We start from the raw sequence: 25,759 nt of genomic DNA on the forward strand, positions 1-25,759 counted from the left end.
CAAGCTGTTAAATCTTCCAGCCCCCAGCCTTGGGGTCTTCCAGCAGAGGCTGTAGACCTTTGGGGTAGAGGCAAGCTGGCCCTGCTCTGCTCTCTCTGAATGTGTCACCCACAGAATCCATGAGTAAATTCAACGATTGTTTCATGCCTCTGAGATTTGGGGTCGTTTTTTATGCAGCTGGGCAGCAAGTCTTTCCTTGAAGGGGAGCTGGGTGGTGGATCTCTGCTCTCTACCACATCTCTGCAGGTTGAAGTCTCTAAAGTTACGGTAGGGATTTATGGCCTTTTGACCTTTTCTCTTTCTGAATAATGTGCCAGAGAAAATCAATCAGGGACCTTGAATCAAAGACAAAGATTGCAGTGTTCCCAGTGTTGCGGGGTTGGCCGGGCTGCTTTGTTTATAAACAATGGAAACAGATCTGAGTAACTCAGCAAACAGGGAGGTGCTGGAAGGCCATGGGACCTCTCCTGGGGCCCAAAGGGGGAACCAGAGCGCCTGGTCTTGGGAAGGACGGGGACCCAGACATCCAGGGAGTGGGGAGGTAATCACCGTGGGCAGCATCCTCACGCATCCTGGGGGACGGTGGCTCCATGAATTTCTCTGTCCTTTTGCCTGGTTCAAGAATCAAATTCCCAGCAGAAAGGGTCTGACTGGCCAAGTGTGGGTCACACGCCCACCCCCTGGAATGGTCAGGACACACGGACTTACGTTCCTACCAGGACTACAAGGACGGGGTGCGTGGTACTGCTCAGTTCTAACCCCAATTCAGCCCTGAGTGTGTGCCAGGCACATAGACTCAGTCACTTAACACTCAGCAGGAGGCAGTGTGTTATTATCTTTATTTTATAGACGAGGAAACTCCAGCTCAGAGAGGGTAAGCGGCTTACCCAAGGCCGCTCAGCTGGGAAGTGGTATCGCCAGGGCTCAAACACAGAAGCTTCATCTCCTGGACTCAGAATTCCTCATTCACAGCCTCTGTATAGGCCTTGTAGCTATAACACTGCTCATCGCCACAGTTCCCCAAGATAAATCAAGGGGGTACTTACCGCAGAAAGAGGAATGGGTGCTGGGTCAAGAGAAGGTACCACCGTAGACCCTAACTGCCCAGTGAGGGAGAGGAGGAGGTTTGGAGCCAAGGTCTGCGACTTAGGGCAGAGCCAGGACAGGCCCCGTCCTGAAGATGTGTGTGTTTATTTCACGTAGATTTCCTGAGTAATTCCTCACAAAGGGATGCCTACTCACCTTAGGGCCATAGGCATGAGAACTGTAGGTGGGTTGGTGTCCGTGGCTACCTGGGACCCCTGGCCTGACTCCTACACACAGCTGGATTCATCCAGATCCCCACGCGTGCTGCTCTGCCTGTATCTCTTTGTCCGCTAGATTTGCACATCCTCAGCAGTTCAACGGCGTTTCTTCCAATGGCCTTGGAAAGCACTTACAGGTGAATTCCTCCTTCAGGAGACATTAAAAGCATGTCTGGCACGCAATTCAGTGAGACACGTAACACATGCTCGATGCTCGATTCAGTGAGACACGTAACACATGCTCGATGCTCGATTCAGTGAGACACGTAACACATGCTCGATGCTCTATAGAGGGGGTGTCTCACCCCCTCAATTTATAAAGTGATTTCACCGAGAAGGGTCCTTCCAGTAGAACTTGCTGCTTTAAGCTACGCCTGTGCCACTCAGCTTAATTACAGTGGGATTCAAGAATTCGTTCTAATCCAAATGAAAGAGAATTTTGTTTAAAAAATGATAATCTCGACTCTCTATGTGCTGGTGGCACCCCTAACTCTGCATGCCCACCTGCCCGTCCTTGTTCCAAAAGGACCAGACTTGGGAGATCCTGAGAAGAGGTCCTCATCTGAATGGGTGTGAAGATAATTATGAGTGATTTTCTGATATTCCATACAGGCATCTTTTTATCAAAGACCAATGAAAACACGTTTTAAATACCTTTTTAATTTAATAAGAGGCAAGCGTTAAAACATTTTAAGTATATACAGAAATTCCCCCATCCCCCATTTTCTTTTTCCTTCTTAAAGTTTTGGGGCACCTGGCAAATGCTTTGTGATCCCGCACAGAGGCTCTGCCTTCTGAGCCAGACCAGGGAGACACATCTGTGAATCTTCCTGCAAAGGTGGTGCCTCTGGATTCCCAGTCTTGCCTGCTCAACCCCTGTAAATCGTCTACTCATGGAATTATGGGATTTTATAACCAAAATATGCCACAGTGGTTTCAGAAATGTCAATCGGGCCTTTTTCTGTGGACAGGATAAGGCGTTGGACCACGTTTGATCCACCTTCCACATAGGTGCGAGTGCTTTTGTTCAGATCCTTTGTTTTATGAACTGAAAACTAAAATCTGAAGGAGTGAAGGGAGGATGCTCATTCTAGATGTGCTTGTCCTGGATCTGAAAGTGGTGCATGTCAGGAACTAAGGCAGTTCTGGGGCTGTGTGCTTTTCCCCCAAGATCAAACCAGCGACCATGCTTTGTCAAGCTTGCTCTCCCACGGTCCACACTGCCCCCACCCCTCCACACTCCCCTGTTGGATAAGTACCTGTGATCCCTACATCCTACAGAGATTTACCTTACTTGGCACCTGTTGCCCACCCTGCTTGCTTCCACACCCACTTATTCTGCCTTATGTCTGGTTCCCTAGAGGGCGACTCGGAAATCAAGACGTGTGCAGGTGGTTGATTACGAACATGTTGCTGAGGGATCCTGGGGCGTGGGGGGATGCAGGATGGGGACAGGACAAAATCCCGGGGATGCTCCTCAGGCAAAGTCATGCGAAGGGCACTGTGAGCCTGTGAGTGTTATCATAAAGCGTATGTATAATTGATCTTGGCCTTGTTTCTGGCACAGAGCTCCTAAAACCCTGGGAATTTCCTAAATGATGAAAGGGATACCGGTGTCTTCTGTTATGTTAAGGAGGTGATTTTTGGACCCCACCTAAGGATGGGGCTGGTTGCCATGTGATTAGAGGGCTGGAACTTTCATCCCTACCCCTGACCTCCGGGGAGGGGAGAACGGCTGGAGACTAAGTTCAACAGACAATGGCCAATGATTGAATCCATTAGACCTTTGTAATGAAGCCTCCAAAAAACCCCCGAAGTTCTGGGTTGATAATCATGTGACGATTTGGAAAGAGGGGTGTCCTGGGAGAGAGCACGGAAGCTCCGCGCCCTTTCCCCACACCTTGCCTTGTGCATCTCCTCCATCTGGCCGTTTCTGAGTTGTATCCTTTTATAATAAACAGGTCATCTGGTAAGTAAAATATTTCTCTGAGTTCTGTGAACCGCTCTAGCAAATTAATAAAACCCGCGGAGGCGTCGTTGGCGCCTCCGATATCCCGCCAGTTGGTGGAAGCACAGGTGACCACCTGGACTTGTGACTGGTGTGGGCAGCCGTGTAGCACCAAGCCCCTAACCCCTGAGATCTGACCCCGTCTCCAGGTAGACAGTGTCAGAATTGAGTTTGATGGTAGGACACCCAGCTCGTGTCAGAGAACCGCTTGGTGGTGGATACTGCCCATCCCCCCAACACACACACACACACACACACACACACACACACACACACACACTCTGGAATGGGGTGCAAAATCTTGGGTCCATTTCTAGACACTCCCCAAAGCAGGGTCCAGTAGCCAGAGGGCAGTTGTCTGAGAAAGAGACAAGGGTGCAAGCTCTTGTTAGGAAAAGCACATCAAAGCCAGGAACCCCGCCTTCCCCCCAAAATGGTAAACAGTGATCTGAGGGGACCTGGGAGAAGCACCAGAGTTGCCACCACCCATTCTCAATGGAGAGAGAGAAGCTTGTGTGAGGGCGGGTGGGTGAGTGGCGGGGGCTCTAAAATGGGAAGTCTTCAGGAAAAGTGTAAGGTGCAAGGGCTCTCCAAATCTTTGGGTGTCTTCCAGATAGCCCCATACTTACTGGCAAAGTCTCATTCTCTACCAATCAGATACTTAGCCTGGATCGTGGAAAATGTTAATACTGGGAATTTGGCCCATGCTGCAATTCAGCAGTGCATATGACATTTTCAGGCTTACTCTTCAATGGACCCGTTGTGTCACCTCCAGGCAGGAAGGGCATCGTTCAGTAGGGTCACAATGTGTTCCCAAACAGCTGCACAACCCAGAGGCAGAACTCACTCTTCAGTGACTGGCAATACCTCACTGCTCTTTTGAGCACTCCTCTGACACCTGCAGCCCTGCACAGTGTATCCCCAAACCCCCAAAGCCTCACCTGCAAGGTGGTCTGAGTTATAAGAAACCACAAACTGTAGCCTGATGTACCATTGCATTGCTGTTTGAAATGGCATCTTCCCCTTCTGCCCCAGGTTATGAAGAATTTCTCACAGCCCTGGTTGCCTGTTTCAAATACCCTGCATTTCTTATGAGTGTCTGGCTCCAACAAACCCCCTCCCAGCACTAATTCTTTTTATAGCAAATCTCTTTGGTTACAGGGAACAGAGGTTCACTTGAGTGACTGAGGAATAAGGGAACTTACTGTAATTTATTACAATGTAAAGTTGAACTTGGCATGATACTGAAAGCTGCCAGGACTTCTTGAACTCTCTTGGAATCCCCGCTCTTTTTTATTATCTCTCCTCTGTTTTTCTCCGGTTGGTTGCTTCTGCTTGTTTATTTTCTCTATATTTTTCTCAGTCTCACTGGTTTCTGCCTATTCACACTTTCTGCTCTCTTATGACTTCAGCTTGAATTGGACCATCATGACCGCAAATTTTCTGTTTCCACTGGTGTCTGGCAAATCCTTGCCATTCTTTTACAGAGATGAGCAGAGGTTTGAAAAGTGCTTGCATATTAGGACTTGTCTTTTTTTGTTGCTCTTGGAACTCTTTGACCACCCTGACGTGAGTTAGCCTCCTGGAGAGGCATGTGGAAGATAACCAAGGTGCCTTTGTAATGGCCTGCCAACCTATGTCATGGGAGCGAGGCCATCCCCTATCACCCAGAACAGCTGAGCCCCAGCTGACTATAGTCATAAGAGTGAGCTCAGGCGGGAGTAGCCGGAGAACCACACGGCTGAGCTCAGCTCAGAGGACCAACCCACAGAACCATGAGCTGATACGTGATTACTGTCTTAAGCCGCTAAGTTTTGGAGTTACTTGTTATGCTGCAGGAGCAAACTGATACACCAAGCAAGTCAATGGATCAAGCCTAGTGTCAGTGGATATAATCCTATTACAGGAAGGGGAAACACGTGGTGAAGCTTGTGTCTTGGTTTTTTAATAGTCCCATCACCCCGCACAATATTGGCATCTAGTGTGTGTGATCAAATATTGGCAAGTAATTGTACAACACAATGAACAAAGGACATTCTCTGCCCTCAAGTTTCTTATTGTCTAGATAAGGAGATAAGGCACACATTCAAATAATGATCTCGGGAAGTTGAGAATCAATGGTGCCATGGAAATTCTGTAGGAGACTTGTTTGCCCTCCGACTTCTCTGTGAAGGCTACTCCCTTGGCTTGAGATGAACAGGGGGACACCCAGCTCTTTCTCGACTGCGGGAGTGCAGGACTCAAAGCAGCAACTACTCTTCAAACTTCCTCTCCTTCCTTCTTCAGTAGCCTCCAACCCCTTTATTCTACTTCTGTGGGTGAACAATTAAGAGTCACATAACCAGCGTCAACCACCTCTTTTGTAAAACCTACATCATGGTCTTGCAACTCACTTAGAATGAGCATCGATTGTCTTGAGCTGAGACCCACCTGAATATCTTGTGACCCCATGTTAAAGTTGAGGCGCCAGTGGCAGAGAAGGATGAAGTAGCTTCTTAAAAGTAAGTGGTAGAAGTGGAATCCAATCAGGAAAGTCTGGCGTCAGATCCCAGACTCTAAATTCCTCTACTGAACCATCTCATACACGTTTGCAGGAAAAGGACAAGTCTGGGAATAAACTCACCAAGATATTAAATAGATATTTTTAAGCAGAGGGATTAATTTTTATTTACTTCTGAGTGTTTGTGCATTATACCTTTTTTCAAAATATGTGTCTGTATATCTCTCTGTATTTATAATAAGTTATTTTTAAAGATTAGTAAAAGCATTCAGAGGCAGTTTGGTGTGATAGGAAATTGGAGACAAAGATAGTAGCTAAGACGATGTTGAAATAGTCAAGAAATAAGATCTACAACAAAATCAATTATAATAAAGCTCACCGAGTGTTTGCTGAGGACCAGACACTCTATTTACGTCATTCTAACTTGATCCCTCAACAGGCCATCATGCAGATACTCCTGTTATTACAAATTCATAGTGAGAACAGAGGTGTAAGTACCTAATCCCTGTCCAATCTCCTCAATTGATTGCAAGTCCCTTGAGGGCAAGAGCCAACCATGTTCATATTTTTTTCTCAGTGCCTGGGACAGAGTTGGCACATCGTGTGTGCTCAGCACATTTGCTGAGCTAAAGAGGACAAAGTGTTTTCAATAGCCAAGACATGGAAGCAACCTAAGTGTCTATCGACAGAGGAATGGATATAGAAGGTGTGATACATATATACAATGGAATATTACTCAACCATAAAAAAGAATGAAATAATACCATTTGCAGCAACATGGATGGGCCTAGAGATTATCATAGTAAGTGAAGTAAGTCAGAGAAAGGCAAATATCATATCATATCACTTACATGTAGAATCTAAAAAAAATGATACAATGAAGTTATTTACAAAACAGAAACAGACTCACAGACTTCGAAAACAAACTTATGGTCACCAAAGGGGAAACATGGGGGAGGGATAAACTGGGAGCTTGGAATGAACAAATACACACTACTATATGTAAAATAGATACCAACGACGACCTACTGTATAGCACAGGGAACTCTACTCAATATTCTGTAATAACCTATATGGGAAAAGAATTTGAAAAAGAATGGATATATCAATATGTATATGTATGACTGAATCACTTTGTTGTATACCTGAAACTAACACGACATTGTAAATCAACTATACTATAATATAGAATAAAAAATTAAATTAAAAAAATAAATTAATTAAAAAAATAAGAAAAATAAAGAAGACAAAGTGATGGAACTTGGAAGTGAAGTAGATGAGAGTAATGAAGTGGGAGGACCCATTATGAAAACAGGCAGTTGGGTGGCTGGCAGAAGCAGGGATGGACACCACCACATTCTGTAACCAAATCCCGTCATACAGAGGACTAAACACAATTTTAAATTACTTGAGTGAGAATATTAGAGAGTAGCCAAGAGCGAAGATAATCTTTAAAATGCATGTTCAAAGGTTAAGTACAGTGGGCCACAAATCTGACCTGAATTTTCTGATGGCCAGTGCAAGGAGAACAACTGGACCAGGCTCATGATTTGTGTCATAATACAAACTCGGAGTTCTTCAGGAGATTCCAGATGTCCCAGGTATTGAAACTAGAAATGATTTCCCACTCCTGGCATTTCATACAGCAATGTCCTTACAGCAGATACAAGCACACCTGTCATAAAGTTTAACATGTAATTGTCTCCAAGATACCTTGATGGGGTAACACCAAAGCATGATCTTGTAGCAACTGCCCTGGGAGAATGAAAACAATCCAGTCTTAGGATACAGCTCTGCCACCTGGGATTAATGCACAGACATCTTAGAGAATTCGGGCAATGGATGGCATAACTTTCAGGGAGTCCTCTGTAAATATTTTAATCAAGCTTTTGTTAAATATCGAGTGGCGGGAGTTCAAGGTTGCCTGGAATAATTAGAATGCAGCCATTCACTAGCCTGGCTCAATTCAGACTTTAGCAGTGAGTTTAGCTGCGAGCAGGACAGCTATGCTTCTAGGAAGTTTGACGAGCTTGACAAGGACGCCTGTCTCTATGGTGGCAATCCATCACTGCCATGGTAATGCCATGTAACAAGGCTTCCCACCACCCAGTGGCCTAAAACAGCGCTCGTTGATTCTCCACGTGTCCAAGGTGGCTGCTTCACGCTGTGTTCAGCTCCGAGAGCAGGTTGGGTCTCACTCTTCTCCACATCTCCCCTCCTTATTGCATCAGTGGATCAGCTAAGACACGTTCTTCTCAGGGTGCTGGCAGAAGTGCCGGAAGGCAAGGCTCAGGGCACGAGGACGTTACATGCTTTTGCTTCTATCATGTCCATTAACCGTCCATTGGCCCAATCGTTTCACCTGGCTGATGGGCGGGGACATGTACGCAGTGCACCATGAGAGGGAAGCTGGTAATGGTCAAGCCAAGTAATAATCTAAACAGCCATCTTCTCCTTAAAAAGCAATTAGGCCACCCTGGTGAGAGTGGTCAAAATTACAAAGGCTGATAAAACCAGATATTGGCAGGGAAGTGGGCTACCTACCTCTTGCACAGATGTAAAATGGGGCAACCACTTTGGAAAACAGGGTTTGTTTGTTTGTTTGTATATAATGTGTATTTGTAGTTCTAGAACACCTTTAATACATCAGAATATGTTAATAAAAGTTGTCACAATTAGTTTCTATGTGAGAGAGTATGAAAAAAATTTCTGGATTATTTTATGTATTCTCCTCTCTCTTACCATCTCCCTATTGAGAAACCCAATCTCCCCCTCTTCACTCTCCTTCCACAACTTGAATATTGATGGTCATCACCCATTTAAAGTACTCCAGAGGCCAACATTCTTCATACACTTTACTTTTTGAACCATTTCAGCACTCTACCACTTTCTGTGATCTCCAGCTAAATGAAGTATGCTTAATGTCGTAGTTTAAGGCATTCTGTTTATCTCCAGAATTCTCTTGAGATCTTTACACAGAAACACGGCTACCCTCATTCTCCATCTTTGAAACTGACTCCAAGTCTCTTCTTTAGAGGGTTTATTATTAAGATATTTGTCTGCATGATGTAGTCACCTAAAGACAAAATAATTTCCCGTTCCCTTTTTCCCTTTGCTTGTCCCTTAAAAGTTCCTCTTGTTTTCTTTCGATTCTCCTCTTTTCAGGCTTTACTTTTTGGAAAAGAGTTTTTAAAAGTTAAGCTATCGGCCATCCACTCCTAGGTATTTACCCAAGAGAAATGAAGATGTATATCCACGCAAAGACTTGTGCATGAATGTTCATAGCAGCTTAGTCATAAGAGCCCCCAAATATCTATCAGCAGGTGAATGCGTATCAAATTGTGGTAGATTCATCCAATGAGATACCACTCAACCATGAAAGAAACAAACTCTTGATATAGCCAACGAAATGGATACGTCTCAAAACATATTATGTTGAGCAAAAACCAAAACAAAACAAAACTAGACACGAAAGATACATACTATGTGAATACGTTTATATCAAGTTCAAGAACAGACAGAACTCATCCAAAGCAATGAAACCAGCTCAGTGGTTGCCTTTGACTGAAAGTGATATAAAGGAACTCTTTGGGGTATGGAAAACGCTCTATAGCTTGACTGGGTTGCTGGTTATATGGGTGTATATATTTGTCAATATTCATTTAAAACTAAGCATTGCACTGTATGTACATTTACCTCACTTAAAAGAAACCCCTTCCCCCAGTTTTGCGTTGATCTGGCACATGCAGAAGATTGGACTACCAAGGTCACATTTTTCATGTCACTGAGCCCGGCTAACCCGTATGTCAGCCACGTGGGAACTTCTCAGAAGGCACCCAATGGCTGGTGGACCTTGAGTAAGATACACTCTTCCGAGAAAACTGCTGTAGAACGTCCTTGTTGGCAGCTGTCTTACGGTGGGGTTCTGCAAAAGTTGAGCCTGAGACAAGGACTTGGATGCAGGTGGTTTATCTGGGAGGTGTGCCCAGGGAGCCGGGAGAGTGGGCAGGGAAGGAGGGGATGCCAGCACAGCAAGACCACGCCAGAGTCGGCCAGGCCTGGATTCCATCAGGAGCTCTGAAAAGGACACAGTGTTCCTCCCAGAACTGTCCAGAAAGGAAGAGTGGCTGGCACTCTACCACCAACTCCTGTCTGCGTTAGTTGGAATCCTCCCTCCCCTGGAAGTGTGTTTCCAGGCTGCGCTTGTGGATTTGGATGGAGCTCTCCTGCCATTTTAGGCTCCAGGACACAAAGCAGACAGTCATGGAGCACGTTCTTGAAGGCGAGGTGCTGTCAGCGTGACTCTGAGCTCACAAGGGGATGGTCCATCCTGGCTGCAGCTGACATGGGGGTAGGCTCAGGGGATGAGACGTGGGGCACCAAAGTGTCTGCCATTGTCACTGCATGGGCTGGATTGCTGCAAGGATCTGTCAGGTAAACTTGGGGGACCCACTGGTGTATTCACTTTGTGAAAATTCACTGAGCCATTTCTAATTTGTACACTTTTCTCCATATTTTTTAAATCAATTAAAAGTTTCCCCAAAAAGCAAGTGGAATTTTTTTATCCTACTTTTGAACACACACACATGCGTGTGCACACACACACACAGATCTTTATATGACTGTAAAACATGCTGGAAATGATTTAAAGAATACAAGTCAATATCTTCTAACTTCCCATCTTTCACAAAAGAATTACAAATGCAAGTTAGGAAATACACTTGCATTCAAATTGTTACATTACACTCTGATTCAGTACCAAGTCTCAGAATAATCTGGTAGATTTTTTCTTCCAGTAGATGTTATAAACCTTTGTCCCCACTTAAAAAATCACCTCCAAAACAGAAGCAGCAGAAAAACATCTAACTTTATCATTTAAGGATATTTAGAAAGCTGAACCAGAGAGGAATCTCAGATTGACTTTCTTAAGAGTTTGATATTATCTGATATTATCCTTGAGGTTTGCAGAGCAAAGTCATCTACCTTAAGAGCAAAAGGGAGTTTTTTTTTGTTTTTTTTGCGGTACGCGGGACTCTCACTGTTGTGGCCTCTCCCGTTGCGGTGCTCCGGACGCGCAGGCTCAGCAGCCATGGCTCACGGGCGCAGCCGCTCCGCAGCATGTGGGATCTTCCCGGACCGGGGCACGAACCCGTGCCCCCTGCATCGGCAGGCGGACTCTCAACCACTGCGCCACCAGGAAAGCCCAAAAGAGAGTTTTATACTTATTCTTTTGATGAGGATTTTGATGGTAAAATAGACAAATTCTGAAAACTCACATCAAACGAATTTTCCATTCCCCAAAACCAACAGGCATGCCTTCTATTCCCTCATCGCATCTCAACAATTACCTGCTTTAGACCCTGCTGAGTATCAGCTAAGGTTTGCCAAACTATCTGACCCACAGAGGGGTTGGAGAGGACCTTATTGGCTAATGCTCCCTGCTCTAGCTGTGAGTGTCTCACACTCAGAAGGCAGACTGCTCTGTGAAATGGACATACAAATAAAATATCAAAACTATGATTCTTTGCATCAAGGAAAAGCAGAATGCATTCCACAAAGAACGAAATGTCTCTGGTTTCTAGGTATGGAAATCTAAGGAAGCTGTAGGGAAGATGTTCTAGAAACCCGGTCAGAAAAATGAGATAAATCCCCAGGAATGAAAAAGTAAAAAATATAAATAAAACAAAAGCTGGGAAACAGCGAGGAGTGTCTCATGCCAAGCTGGTGGTGGCAAATCTTCCTAACAGGATGTTCCGTCCAAAGGGCGTTTCTTGTCCCTGTATTCCTTGCTGTCGTCATGGTCAAAGTTCCTTTTCAGGGAGCTGACCTTAGCAGAGCTTCTAAACCTCCTGCACAGATTTCGTTCAGCCAGGTGTCCTACCCACCCAAGACCACGCAGCTAGTTGGCAACTCAGCAGAGCACGCAGTGAAGTCAAAGGGACTTTCCTTCCACGTTCCTTTTGTCACCTTATGCTCTCAATGTCCTTCCATGAGTGGCCCTAAGTCAGTTCCTGGTGAGGAACTGGATTTCTCTTACAAATGGTGTTTGACCGTCAATTCTGAGGGTTTAAAAAGACACTTTCTTTAGTTATGTTTTCAAAAACCCTTTTTCTTAGCCAAGGAAAACCTACCTAAAGAGCCCACAGCACTGTATCGATCTGATGAATTTGTCCAAAATGAAGGCTGCCATGCGACCAGCTTCCAGGTGGAGAAGTAAAACATGACCACCCTCTTGTGCGCCCTCCCAGGCATCAGCCCCTGCCCAGGGGAGCCACTATCCGGGTTTCTGACACCAGAGACAGCTTTCCTGTTCCTGACCTTTCGGTGGACACATACAGTGCATGTTCTTTTCTGTTGGCCATCCCTCTCTCCACACCTGATCTGTGGTTCACCCCTGGGCATAAGTTGTGCTGAATCTCCTGCTGTTGAATATGCCTCCATCTGTCCACTTTCCGGTTGATGGAGGTGTAGGTGAGCTCCAGTTCGGGGTTATTACGGAATAGTGCCGCTGTTACGAACAGTCTGGGGCACGATACGCTTCTGAAAGGAAGGTCCTTAATGTTCAAATCTTGGTTGGTGTGAAATCAAGGTCCCTGGGAGACTGGACTTGCAGTGGTCAAAGATGTAATTTCTGAGCCCAACTGGCTTGGTTTGACTCCTGGATGTGTTGTCTGCTGTCCGATACTGGACATTTCACTTACCCATCCTGTGCCTCAGTCTCCACGTTTGTAATAGGGAATAATAACAGCTGCTCATAGGGTTTTCGTGAGGACTGGGTGAGTCAGTGCCAGAGAAGGCCGGACACATCCCAGGCACCTGCTGAGAGTTTTCTAATGAGTTTTCAGTTATCCTGATGCTGCCAACTTGACCTCTCATCCACCGATGTGGGATGGTCCCGGGTAGAAAGTGATGTGAAGTAAGGGGATTGGAAAGGACCACAGTAGCACGTGTCTCAGAGCTCGGCTGGGCACCACGACTGCTTGCACGTGGGCGCCAGCCTGTGGAAGTCATCCAAGCTCCCAGCTTGCCGCCTTCCTGGGGGCGCATCTGGGGTCCAGCATCCTCCCCTCCACTGCCTGCTGCCGCTGCCTGGGACCCTTCTAATGTTCTCCTAATTCCTTACCCACTGGGGAGGTTTCCACCCTGCCTAGAATACAGATTCTTTCCGGCATGACGCCATTAGCAGAAAGCAAGCCAGACCTGTAATAACTGACTGATTAAACCAGCCCAGCTGCTTCCATCGGGGGTCATAACACAGACCAAAAAACAAGGCAGCCGTTTTCTAAAATATAGTTTTATTTGAATAAGACCCGTCCACATGGGATTAATTAAATACATCCACAGTGAGTGAGTGGATGCATGCTGGTGGATTTGCTCGTCCGCCTTTCCTATCACGGCTCTGGACGGTTTAGCTTCTACTGCTTTTGTCTGCACGAGATTAAGAAGGAAGAGGTTGCACGGGGTTATTAAAAGAAAAAAGAGCATGCCTAGTGACCTAATTCCCTTCTGCATCTTTATCATGTACCGAGATGTACAAATCCCCATACGGGACAGCAATGCAAATGAGTTTTACTGGAGAATAAAACATTTGAGACAAAAAAGAAACATGAGTTTGTCATACAACATCACCACAACTCACAACGCTCAGACTTTTAAAAAATGACATTCTATTATGGCGTTTTATTTCCTGTCCCAGTGGGCGGCCAACCATGTATAGCAATTCAGAATTCAAATACTGTACGAGGATATACAGTAACTACGGTTCTCTGAGGATTTGAGCAAATGTCAGAAATCCAAGCCTGAAGTGAAATTTATTAGTTGGTGCTGATACCTAACAATTTTACGTAGCGGCTGATAAGGCCATCTGGGAATCCCTCACGCCATTAAGTGATTTAGGGGCTCTGCGGAAATTTCCTCGTCTGCTGCATTTCACGAAGCGTCACATCCCCCGTCCTGCACTGGCAAACCAGGCAAAATCAACAGCTCTAGTTATCGAGTCTTTCCAAAGGACGTATTTTTATTTAAATGCTTATTTCTATAAGACCCACAGATAGAGGGATTTCTCATGAAATCAGCCAAACCCAGAACGAATACAATTTTTCAATTTCACCACAGGGCTGAAAAAGAATGGTTCTGTGTCAGACCTACCTTCCTCCCCAGCTCACGTTTCCTGTTCGTTCCTAGGGTTCTGCCAGAAAGAAGTTGTTCCTGGTGGATGGAGGTTTCTGGCTTCATCTGGACTAGGCTTAGCTCTTGAAGGCAGCAGGAAAAAAGGCTGGGTGTCGGTGATCAGGGTTCTAGTCTGGACTGACCACTGACAGGTGAATGCACTCAGGCCAGGGGCAAATCCACGCAGGCTTTCAAGCTCTCAGCATGCAATTAATGCCTGGACCACCTGAGCCATGACATCTCCTTCTGGGTCTGAAACAGGGTTTCTAACCTGCGGTCCGCTGTTCCACCCCCGTGCTCTCGATTTCTCGTCTCCCTCCGGCTGTCATCCCCACCCCTCTTGCTTCCTTCAGAGAAATCGTCCACTCTATCATGACTCTACAATTATCTCCACCCTATAACTGCCAAAGTGTTCCTCAACGCACCCCGGTCACGTCAAGTAAATGACGAAATGTGGGGCTTTTTTCTGCTCTACATGCCTTGCATATTTGTTGAACTCGGAAACGATCTCAGAACTTAGGAATAAGTTTGAAAAGTCGGTTCAACAGCCTTTGGATTGGCAGGAGGGACAGAATAGGTTCTGGAATGTAAAGCAGAGATCTCCGCCTTCAGGACGCAGGGTGGGCAGGGAGAGGGATCAGGAAGTGGGTGGTTCCACGCCTCATGGACAGAAGCCCCCGAGGAAGGTTCTAGTGCAGCCTAGGGGGCGTCCAGAAGTGGCTTCTTGTCCAAGCTAAGTCTTAAAGGACCAGTAGGAACCATTGAGACAAATGCAAGGAAGGACTGGGCAGGCGTGAGTAAAAGAGAAGATGCTTTCACAGAGATATAAGTAGGCAGGCACTTCTGGAGAGGAAATTACAAGGCCAAAACTGGTGGGAGAGGAAATAACAGTCATGGGGCTCTCTTATGATGCCAGGGAACTTGACCTTTATTCTGTACTTAACAGGGCATGGGTCGGCTCAAGAACTTTAAAGAGCAGAGGATGTGCAGGGTGGGATTTTCATTTCCATTAGGTTGCTGTATTCAGGTGAACAGGTAAAGAGCAGATGTGTGAGGGGTTTGGAGGATGGAGGCCAGGTCAGGAGCTAATGCAGTAATAGCAGAGATGAGCCCCACAGGATCTGTGTAATAATCAAGGGCACACTGGCAGCCATAACAAATAACCCCCCAAATTTCAGTGGGCTTTGTACCAGGAAAGCTTATTTCTTACTCATGTCACAGTTCAACAGGGTGTGTCCTGGTCAGCTGGAGGGCTTTCCAGGTCCTTTCCCTCCTGGAGCTCCACAGTCCTGAGGACCTCAGGGTCCTCTGCACCGAGGCAGAGGGAGCAAGGGAGGATCGAAGTGGCCCACCTGCTTCTTGGAAACCTGGGTCTGGAAGAGACTCGTCACTTCTGTTTCCACAGTTGAGAACGGGTCACATGACCCCCTGAGATGCAGGGAAGGACTGTGGTCGTGACTGTGCTGCTGCCTATCAGGGCTGGAAAGTATGAAGTCTTAGAGGACAGTTGGGTGTCCCTGAGACAAATGGAGGGGGAGGCGTGGTGACGAGACACATGGAGGAGTTGTCTCATCAGGATTTGGGGAGCATTTCTGTTTGGCTGAAATAACACATAAATGGGGAAGGATACGACATCTTCTTTTCTGACCTAGACAGTGAAATGATACCAACTGCGAATTGAAATATGAAAGGAGGAACTATGGTTTTTGTTGGGGGGAGAGGGTGCATTTTGCTGGGTGTCTGTCTTAGGACAGGTTTGCCGGAAATGGACCTTGAGAAGAGGCTTCCTGTGCACGTGACTCATTAAGGATGGGCTCCCAGGGGGGAGGGGAGGAAGAGGCAGGACAGTGAAGGCAGTAGGTAAGCAGGGGCAAGACTCCAGGTCAGGTCCCAGCCTCAGCCTGGTCCCTCCTACAGCTCTCCGGGTGTGGAGGCAAAGTTCTAGCAGCCGGTTGTGGGCAGGCAGAGTCTGAACCACACAGAAACTGGAGAAGGAGAACCCAGAAATAATACAAGGGATCCAAGGGTGTCTGGGCAGAGCAGCAAATAATGTCTGCTACAAATTCCCCGTGGGTTGGTCCAGTAGGAAACGTGAGCAGACAATGGGATGTTTGAGGCCGGAGCCTGAAGGTTCAGGACCTGGGACGCAGACCCAAGACTCTGCACGCAGGTGGAGGTTAAAGCCGCTGCTCGGAGGAGACTGTCATGGGCCAGAATGTGTGATACGAGAAGGTGAAAGGGCTAGACTGGGGAGCACCAATGCTTGAGAGTTGGGAGAGAGATGAGACAATGAGCAAAATCAAGAATGAGCATCCGGGCTTCCCTGGTGGGGCAGTGGTTGAGAGTCCGCCTGCCGATGCAGGGGACACAGGTTCGTGCCCCGGTCTGGGAAGATCCCACATGCCGTGGAGCGGCTGGGCCCGTGAGCCATGGCCGCTGAGCCTGCGCGTCCGGAGCCTGTGCTCCGCAACGGGAGAGGCCACAACAGTGAGAGGCCCATGTACCGCAAAAAACAAAAAAAAAGAATGAGTATCCAAAGAAGCAGAAGAACCAGGAAAACAGGAGTCGCCTGTCTCAGAGGCGTTTTAGAAAGACAAGGACCAAAATTAAATCTGGGCATCAGGAACCTGTTCCCTGTTTGGGCAAGAGCAGATTTCCTTTCATTCTGCCAAACATCTCCTGTTCCTTTATTTAAAAAAAATTTTTAGTTTTTGGTTCTGATGAACCTAGGGGCAGGACAGGAATAAAGACGCAGATGTAGAGAATGGACTTGAGGACATGGGGGTGGGGAAGGGTAAGCTGGGACGAAGTTAGAGCAGCATGGACATATATACACTACCAAATGTAAAATAGATAGCTAGTGGGAAGCAGCCGCATAGCACAGGGAGATCAGCTCGGTGCTCTGTGACCACCTAGAGGGGTGGGATAAGGAGGGTGGGAGGGAGACACAAGAGGGAGGGACATGGGGATATATGTATACATAGAGCTGATTCACTTTGTTATACAGCAGAAACTAACACAACACTGTAAAGCAATTATACTCCAATAAAGATGTTAAATAAAAAAATAATAAAATAAAATAAAATGTTAAAAAAATTTTTTTATAACTTTGTATTTTATTTGGCAATGAATACCAACTTTGTTGTGACTTTGTAGGAAAATACCCTAAGGAAAGGGTTAAATAAATATTTTGGCTTATTATTAATACTCAAAGGAGCTCACTCTCTTGCACACCTAAGATATTTTATCATCCCGCAAGATAAGGGCTCCTCATTTCAATTAGTGGAAAGCTCGCCATTAGCTAACTAATTAATGCTATTCCCTTACATCTATTTTCTAATTACAGTCACCACTGAGACTTTTTTACCCAAGTGGCCAGTGATGCTGTGGATTTATTTTAAATTTAGTTTGACAATAACAAACACCTAATTAATGTTTATAAATATAATACAATCCCTCCCGACGAGTTGTGGGTATTGCATACACTAGCAACTGGTTTATTAAAACATTAATTGCATTTGGATTTGTTTTGGGATTCACACATAATCCATTTAATACATAGCGGGACTAACTCATTTTGAAGGGATTATGAATGAAATCCTCCACAAAGTCTATCGTTTAATTCACATTGTAGTCAAGGAAGGGGAAAGTTTGCCTTCAGAAAATTCTGTGGCTCTTCTGGGATCTTCAGTGTGGTCCTCCCTCCCTTCCCTCCTTTCTTCCTTCCTTCTTTCCTTCCTTCCTCCACTCAGTATTTATCCAGCATCTGTTGTGTACATAACTCTAGGAAGGTAGCCAAAATGTGTTCATGCGGTGTACAGATGAAAACTGCAAAACTCAATCAAACTTACACTCCTGGCTGTATTGGAAATTGGCACCCCCATGTTGGAAAAGTGAAAGCATTTCTTAAAGCCGAATACATGCCTACCTTATGACAGCAATTCTACTGCCAGGTACACACAGAAACGTGCCCACGTGTTCACCCACAAGACACTTATTAGAATGTTGGTTGCAGCACTATTTGTAATAGCACTAAAGTGGAAACTACCTGAATACCCACCACCAGTTGAATGGGTAAGTAAATTATAGCATATTCCCATAAAGGAATACTGTATGGTATAGCAACGAGAAGGAACAATCCACAAAGCTCAGAAACAAGCAAGACCAATGCACGATGCTAGAGTTCAGAAGAGCAGCTATCCTTGGGATGGCGAGTGAATGGAGCTTTTGGGGTCTGGCAATGTTGTCTCGATCTGGCTTCTGGTTATGTAAGTGTGCTCAGTTCGTGAAAATTCATTGATTATGATGGATGCATTTTTACACGTGTTATATACATTTTTTAAAATTAATTAATTAATTTTTGGCTGCTTTGGGTCTCTGTAGCTGCACACCGGCTTCCTTTAGTTGCGGCAAGCAGGGGCTACTCTTCATTGCGGTGCTCGGGCTTCTCATTGTGGTGGCTTCTCTTGTTGCAGAGTGCGGGCTCTAGGTACGCGGGCTTCAGTAGTTGTGGCACGCAGGCTCAGTAGTTGTGGTGCATGGGCTTAGTTGCTCTGCGGCATGTGGGATCTTCCCGGACCAGGGATTGAACCTGTGTCCCCTGCATTGGCAGGCGGATTCTTAACCACTGAGCCACCAAGGAAGACCCACACATGTTACATTTTAATAAAATTTGCAAAACAAACGAAAACTCAACACATTAGCTAGAGACTAGCCTTTGTTTTTGTGTGTTTGTGCTTATCCTAAAATAAGTGGCTACATGGTATTTTAAGTCTGATTATTCATTCATTCCACAAGCATTGATGGAGTACTTAATTATTTGTAATGCTGGTGGGGGGGATGTGTGAAGATACAAAAGCACATCAATCATGGTCTCTGTCCCCAAGGTTTTTACAAGGCATTGGAGGAGAGAATCATGTCATCAACTATAACCACACAATGTGGTGAATGCTAAGGTCACAGTGGAAGGGCATTTAGTCCAAGCTGGGTGGGTGTAGGTGAGATGGCTAGGAAAGGGGTAGAGGATGCGTCTGCCTGAGTCTCTCAGCGTCCCCTGGCTCTGTTTAGGCAGCAGCCCTGAGTTTTACCTGTGGACCAATCCATCCCATCAGCCATTGTTTCAGATGAAGCCCAAGCCCCAGGCTGCAGGGCCAGAGCATATGACCCAGGCCAAAGGCAGTGGAATATTCCTTCCTCTGGCTACACTCATTGGTTCAGAGGTGAGCATGTAACCTAAGCTGGTTTGATGCTAGCAAATTGCAGGAATTGTTTGAGAGCTGCTGGGAAAAATACCTCTTTGTTCTCCCTTGAAACTGAGAAGAGGGTAGTAGGTTAGAGCAGTAGCAGCCATCTGCCATTATCTGGAGCCTGAGAATGAAGTCAGTACACGGAGGTGAGCAGGGCTGAATCCAGAGGCCAAGAGAAATTATCTTCTGGTGACATCAACTGAGCCTTGATCAAGCTGAGCCTGAAGCCTGAAAACTACAGGACTTTGCACTTTAATGAGTCATAATTTCTCTTCTGTTCAAGCCCATTATTGTAGTCTTGTGTGTGTGTGTGTGTGTGTGTGTGTGTGTTTTAATGTGTAACTGAAAGGGATTTAACAGATACTGAGAGTTTCCAGTAGGAGGTAATGTTCAAGCTGATCTTAGAAGGTAAGAGGGGTTAGAATGATGAAAGGGGAAGCAGTACCCCCCCAAAATGCTACACTATGCCAGGAGGAAAGGGAAAAAACCAAGAAATTTGATACGGTTGTGGGTTTGATCAGAGAAAAGCATTAGGAGCTGCACACTGGGGCTGGAACACGCAGCCTGTGGCTACTGCTGTCCTGTCAGAGCCCCGCCCCGGGCGTCACCTTTGCTGTGCATGTGACAGTTTCCTCCGACAAGCGCCAGCCAGTCTGGCTGTGGGCGCAGCACTGCTCTCAGGCGGGGATGGAGTTCACACCCCAAGGAGCAGCCCTTCACCCAGGATGATGGCTGTTAGTGAATAAACACCTCTCAAGTCAGACCGCTCCCGGTCAAATTCGACCACCTCCCAGAGGCCCCGACGGACTGATCCCAGGTACCCAAACAGGACCTGCTCATCCGTGCATCTGGAGCTGAACCAGCAATCTCCGTACAAGTGCACCGCCTCCAAACGCCGGGGCTTCCAACAACACTTAGGTACTATTTCTCCCGATTCTGGGCTCGGGAATGTGTGGACTCAACTGGTTCTGCAACAGCAGGCGGGTTGGCTGGGGTCCTCACGGGGCTGTGCTCTGCTGAGCTGGAAGGTCCAGCGGGTTTCACTCCTGCCCGGCTCTGCCGCCCTGCTGCTCCACGTGGCCTCTCACCCCTGTGATGCTGCGTTGCCAGTGGTCCAGACAGAGGGGTCTTAGGGCTGGGCGGCAAGACTCCCCAGGTGGAGAGGAAGCAGACGCTGCCAGACCTCTACACCCTTGGTTGGGTGGCATTCCTGCCATAGCAGGTGGCTGGGCAGTTACAGAGCCCGCCCAGGTCCAGAAGCAGGGCACAGACTCCACCAGTGAGAGGAGCGGCGTGCTGCCCAGGCAGGGGAGCGTGGTGGTGGCCGTCCTTGGAGATGACACAAAGGCCTCTGCCACAACCCACCCCCGACTCCTCCGCCAGCACTACTTGGGGCTTCCTCCCAACCCGCTAAAAGCCTTGCCTCGGGGGACCCCAACCTAAGGTAGCCCAGTGTTGGTTTTAGACCTAATCTTTATTTTGCATCTTTAATCTCAACCTTGGAAGGCATGTGTTTATATATAAAACTGATTCTAGTGTGATGTCGGAACTCTAAGGTGGAGAATTTGCCATGCATAGTCACCAGTCACCAGGAGGCTGGTGGGATGACAGGTCGCCTCTGGGCTCCTGACCACTGACCTGCCTGAAATGTCTCTCTAAGGCAGCTCCCCTGCCAAGAGCATTTAACACAGTCTAACTTCCTTTTTTTTTTTAGGCCACACTGCGCAGCATGCAGTATCTTATTTCCCCAGCCAGTGATCTTAACCACTGGCTGCCAGGGGATTCCGTCGTCTAACTTCCTGATGGTGGCAATGCATCTTCACTTCTCTTTTTCTTGATCAGTTTTGCTCAAGGTTAATGAATTTAATCAGTCTTCAAATAGCCCACTTTTGGCTTTATGGATTTTCTCTACTGTACATTTATTTCCTGTTTCGTTGATTACTGCGCTTTTATTTCTTTTCCTGTACTTTGTGGTTCTTCGGGCTTCTAGACGTGGTAGCTTAAATCATGGAGTTTCAGCCTTTCTTCTTTTCTAATTTATGAACTAAAGCCTTCAGCTGCATCCTCCAAGTTTGATATTTCTTGGCTTATCTTAAATGCCACCAAAAGGTATCTCAGTTTCCCCCAAGTATTGATATTTCGTGACATAATTTTACCCACACGTAGTCCTACAGGCTCAGATCTGGAGGACCTCAGAGGAGGTTTCCTTGTCTTGCTTTCAGAATGGTGGTGTCTTGTCTAGACCACAGCTCACTCGTGAGACCCACTTACTTGAACAGAAACGATACCACAGAACTTCAGTTTTCAGGTTGTTTTCCTGCTGACTTATTTGATTCTATTCCAATTGTTCTTTTTTTTAAAAACACCTTTATTGGAATATAATTGCTTTCCAGTGGTGTGTTAGTTTCTGCTGTATAGCAAAGTGAGTCAGCTATATGCATAAGTATATCCCCATATCCCCTCCCTCTTGGGTCTCCTTCCCACCCTCCTTATCCCACCCCTCTAGGTGGTGGCAAAGCGCCAAGCTGATCTCCCTGTGCTATGCGGCTGCTCTTTTTGATGGTCTGGCCCAGCCTGACCACCAACCAACCGCCTGGTTCATGCCTCAGCTGAGCTACTCTCTTGGAGGGTTTTGTGTCACCCTCTCGGGCTCTTGTAACTTGGGTGTGTCACAGCCTCACTTCCGACTACAGCTGGCTTGTGTCCACTCTTTTCTTTCCTTGGCAACAACCCCTCTTTACTTGGGATGACTTGAGCCCCACTGCCCTTTCAATACCCTGCCTGGCCCCACCCCGCCCAGCTCCGCGGCCCCTGGCCCCCCGCAAAGGTCGCCGTGGCTCACAGCAGGACTCAGTTCAACCTGGTCTTGCTAGCTGGTCTCAAACAATGGAAACTCTGTAAAACTGACAGACCAGGAAGGAAAACTCTCTTTTAAACTGGGTCCTCCAGAAGCGGAGCCCAGGGGTGCTGGTACACGTGAATTGTTGAGGGAGGGGGTGAAGCAGGATGGGGCAGAGGGGGGAGGCCCCAAGGACGTGGTCCCAGCGGTAGCCTGATCCATGTGGTAGCAATGGGGTATTCAAACACGAGCTAGGCTGCACAGTTGCCCCCCCCCCGGGGCCAGGAATCCAGCCTTTTCTATGGCAGTCTGTCATAATAATAGCCGATGACATTATTGTTTCCCTAAGGGACTTAAGAGAACCACTTGAAAAATTACAACAAACAATACAAAAATTCAGCAAAGGAGTGCGATACAAAATTGATAATACGTAGAAACCAACAACTTTCATAAATACAAATACCAACCAGATCAAAGACACGACAGCAGGCCCTGCTTGTGAAAACATCAGTACAGGTGAAGCACCTACACAGGAATTGTGCATGGCCTATATGAAGAAAACCGTAAAATATCACTGCAGAAAACTTAAAGAAAGACACACCATGTCATTGGGCAGGAAATGTCAATATTATAAAGATGTCATTTCTGTTCAAATTAATTTAGAAATTTAACACTAAGCAAATCAAAATATTCTGGTTTTAAAAACTGGATTATCGGGCTTCCCTGGTGGCGCAGTGGTTGAGAGTCCGCCTGCCGATGCAGGGGACACGGGTTCGTGCCCCGGTCCGGGAAGATCCCACATGCCGCGGAGTGGCTGGGCCCGTGAGCCATGGCCACTGAGCCTGCGCGACCGGAGCCTGTGCTCCACAACAGAAGAGGCCAAAACAGTGAGAGGCCCGCATACTGCAAACAAACAAACAAACAAACAAAACCTAAAAGTAGAACTACTGTACGACCCAGCAATTCCACTCCTGGGAATATACCTGAAAAAAATGAAAACACTAATTTGAAAAGGTACACGCACCCTAATGTTCATAGCAACATTATTACAATTGCCAAGATATGGAAACAACCTCAGTGCCCGTTGACAGATGAATGAATAAAGATGTGGCATGTAAATACACACACACACACACACACACAAACACACACACACACACACACACACAATGGAATATTACTCAGCCATAAATAGAATGAAATTTTGCCATTTGCAGCAACATGGATGGACTTGGAGGGCATTATGCTAAGTGAAATAAGTCAGAGAAAGACAAATACTATATGATATCATTTCTTTGTGGAATCTGAAAAACACAACAAATTAGTGAATATAACAAAAAAGGAACAAACTCACAAATACAGAGAACAAACTAGTGGTTACCAGTGGGGAGAGGGAAGGGGGGAGGGGGTTACAGGTGTACAATACAGTAGTGATTCACAATTTTTAAAGGTTATACTCCACTATAGTTATTATAAGATATTGGTTCTATTCCTTGTGTTGTACAATAGATCCTTGTAGCTTATTTTATACAAACTAGTTTGTACTTCTTAATCAGCTGATTTCTCAGATAACAACAATCTGGAAGGGTCCCCAGTGGCCTGTGGAAGCACAGCAGCCGTTTGTGACAGCTGAGGGAGACCTTGGGGTCACTTCAACCTGGATTAGGGTCCTAATGCCGTCATTGGCTGACTGAGTGACCCTGGGCAGGTAGTTTAAACTCTCATAGACTCAGTTCCCTCATCTGTGAAATGGGATCCCACTGCTGGCTCTGTGGGGGTGGTGTGAGGGTGTGGCCGACTCTTTTGGTGCTCTGATCCTTTCACCTTAGCCTGTTCCTTTGTCTTTCTGTCTGAGGGCATTGTCTGGCCCAGCTAAGATGCAGACCTACATGCTAAAGGTCTGACCTCCACCCTCCCAGCTGCAAGAATCCTCAAACAGGGGACACAAGAAGGATACTAGTTGGTGAATAAATACTCTCAGTAGGACAGTAATAAGGTGTGTTCCCCACTGTGTCTCCAAGGGTCCTGATGAGATACCGAGTTCCCATTGCCCATACGTCCTGCTGCTCTCTTTTCCCTCCCTCCTTCCACACACCCTCACTCTGCTTCTGGGGACCACCTCCCAGGGAACCATGTTCACCCAGCGCTGTACTCGGGCTCCACTTTGAGATGGAGCGTCAAATGAAATGAGGGATGAACAGTATTCAGGAGACAGGGCAAGAGCCAATAGGTATATTATCTATAAAGGATGGCCAAAGTGAGAGACGTGGCAGACATTTGCAAATTAGAAAGGAATTCAGAATCACCAAGATTGGTGAAGATGCAAAGTCGAGGCAAACTTCCCCAGATGGGGGGCTGAAATAAGTCACAACTCCAGAACTGTACTCAGAACTATAGCCAGAGCTGCACTCCAAGTCATCAGGAATTGCTTGTATTATGATCACTGTATTTTCTTTGAGAAGGAGGAGATTGTGAAATCCATTTAGGAAAGAATTCCCTCAAAAATGGTTACATCTTTTTTTTTTTTTTTTTTAAAGTGGGCCCTTGAAACAGATGGTGAGCTCCTATTATTTTGGAAAATTCACCAGTGCGGATGGGCTCCTTTCTGGACAATGGCAGATAAATGAGCCGTGGTTGTTTCAGCACCTGTGCGATGTTTGTCTTGCCTCTGACGCAGCGTGGAAGCATTGTCAATGAAGTGGGTTCCTCATTATCCTGGCTATTGTTCCCGGAATCAAAGCTATTATCAGTGCCCACGCTTCATCCTGCATAGCTCAGCCACAATAAGGGGAGAAGTGAGAAAATAGGTGATGGAGTGAATAACACATTCTCAGGACCACATTTCCTGCGAACCACCACCTTCCCCAGCTGATTCTTTTTATTTTAACGTTTTCATTACCAAGGTAATACATGATCATCATACAACCGTGAACAATGAGAAGTGTATCAGGTGACAGCCCCTCTCCCATTCTCCAGCCCCACTTCTGGGATGAACCACGATTTCATTGTGTGAAACAGCCAGAGAGCTGTACCTGGGCACACACGTGTATTTAAAAATGACACTCGAGCATCTTGTTTTGCCTTTTCCACTCTCTCATCTATCCCTGCACTCTTCCTGTCACCAACATTCTATTCTTTGGAGGGTCTCACAGAATTCCATTGTATGGATGTCTCATATATTATCCATTCCCCTTTCAGAGAGTTAGCCTGTACAAGTATTTAAACAGTGGACATCTTTGTACATAACTGTGTATTTGTGACACAATCACTACAAAAATGAATTGCTAGGATAGGAATGACCAGGTGCAAGGGCATGCACGTTCTTCCCTTTGGCTTAAATATTTTCAAACCGCCCTCCAAATCAAGCCAAAAAATATATTTCATTGTTATTTTAATTTGCATTTCTTTTAGAATTAGTTAGTTAAGCTTTTCCCCTCCCACATTTATTAGTGCTTTGTATGTCTTTATGGACTATGTGGAAATAAACAAAAACTAGCTGAATGAGAACAAGTAAAGCCTATTTATTCAGAGCTTTCAATAGCAAGGGAGTTGGCCACCATTATTTGCATTTGTCAGAGACTTGAAGGCAGGTAGGAAGATGGGAAAACATTACAGTGAAGAGAAGAGCCAGCTTCAGCTCAGGTGTGCCCGGACCAGGGCTGCTGGGCTGGGGAAGCAGGAGGCGGGCTGACC

This window comes from Delphinus delphis, chromosome 15 (assembly GCF_949987515.2).
Source record: "Delphinus delphis chromosome 15, mDelDel1.2, whole genome shotgun sequence".
Taxonomy (NCBI): Eukaryota; Metazoa; Chordata; class Mammalia; order Artiodactyla; family Delphinidae; genus Delphinus; species Delphinus delphis.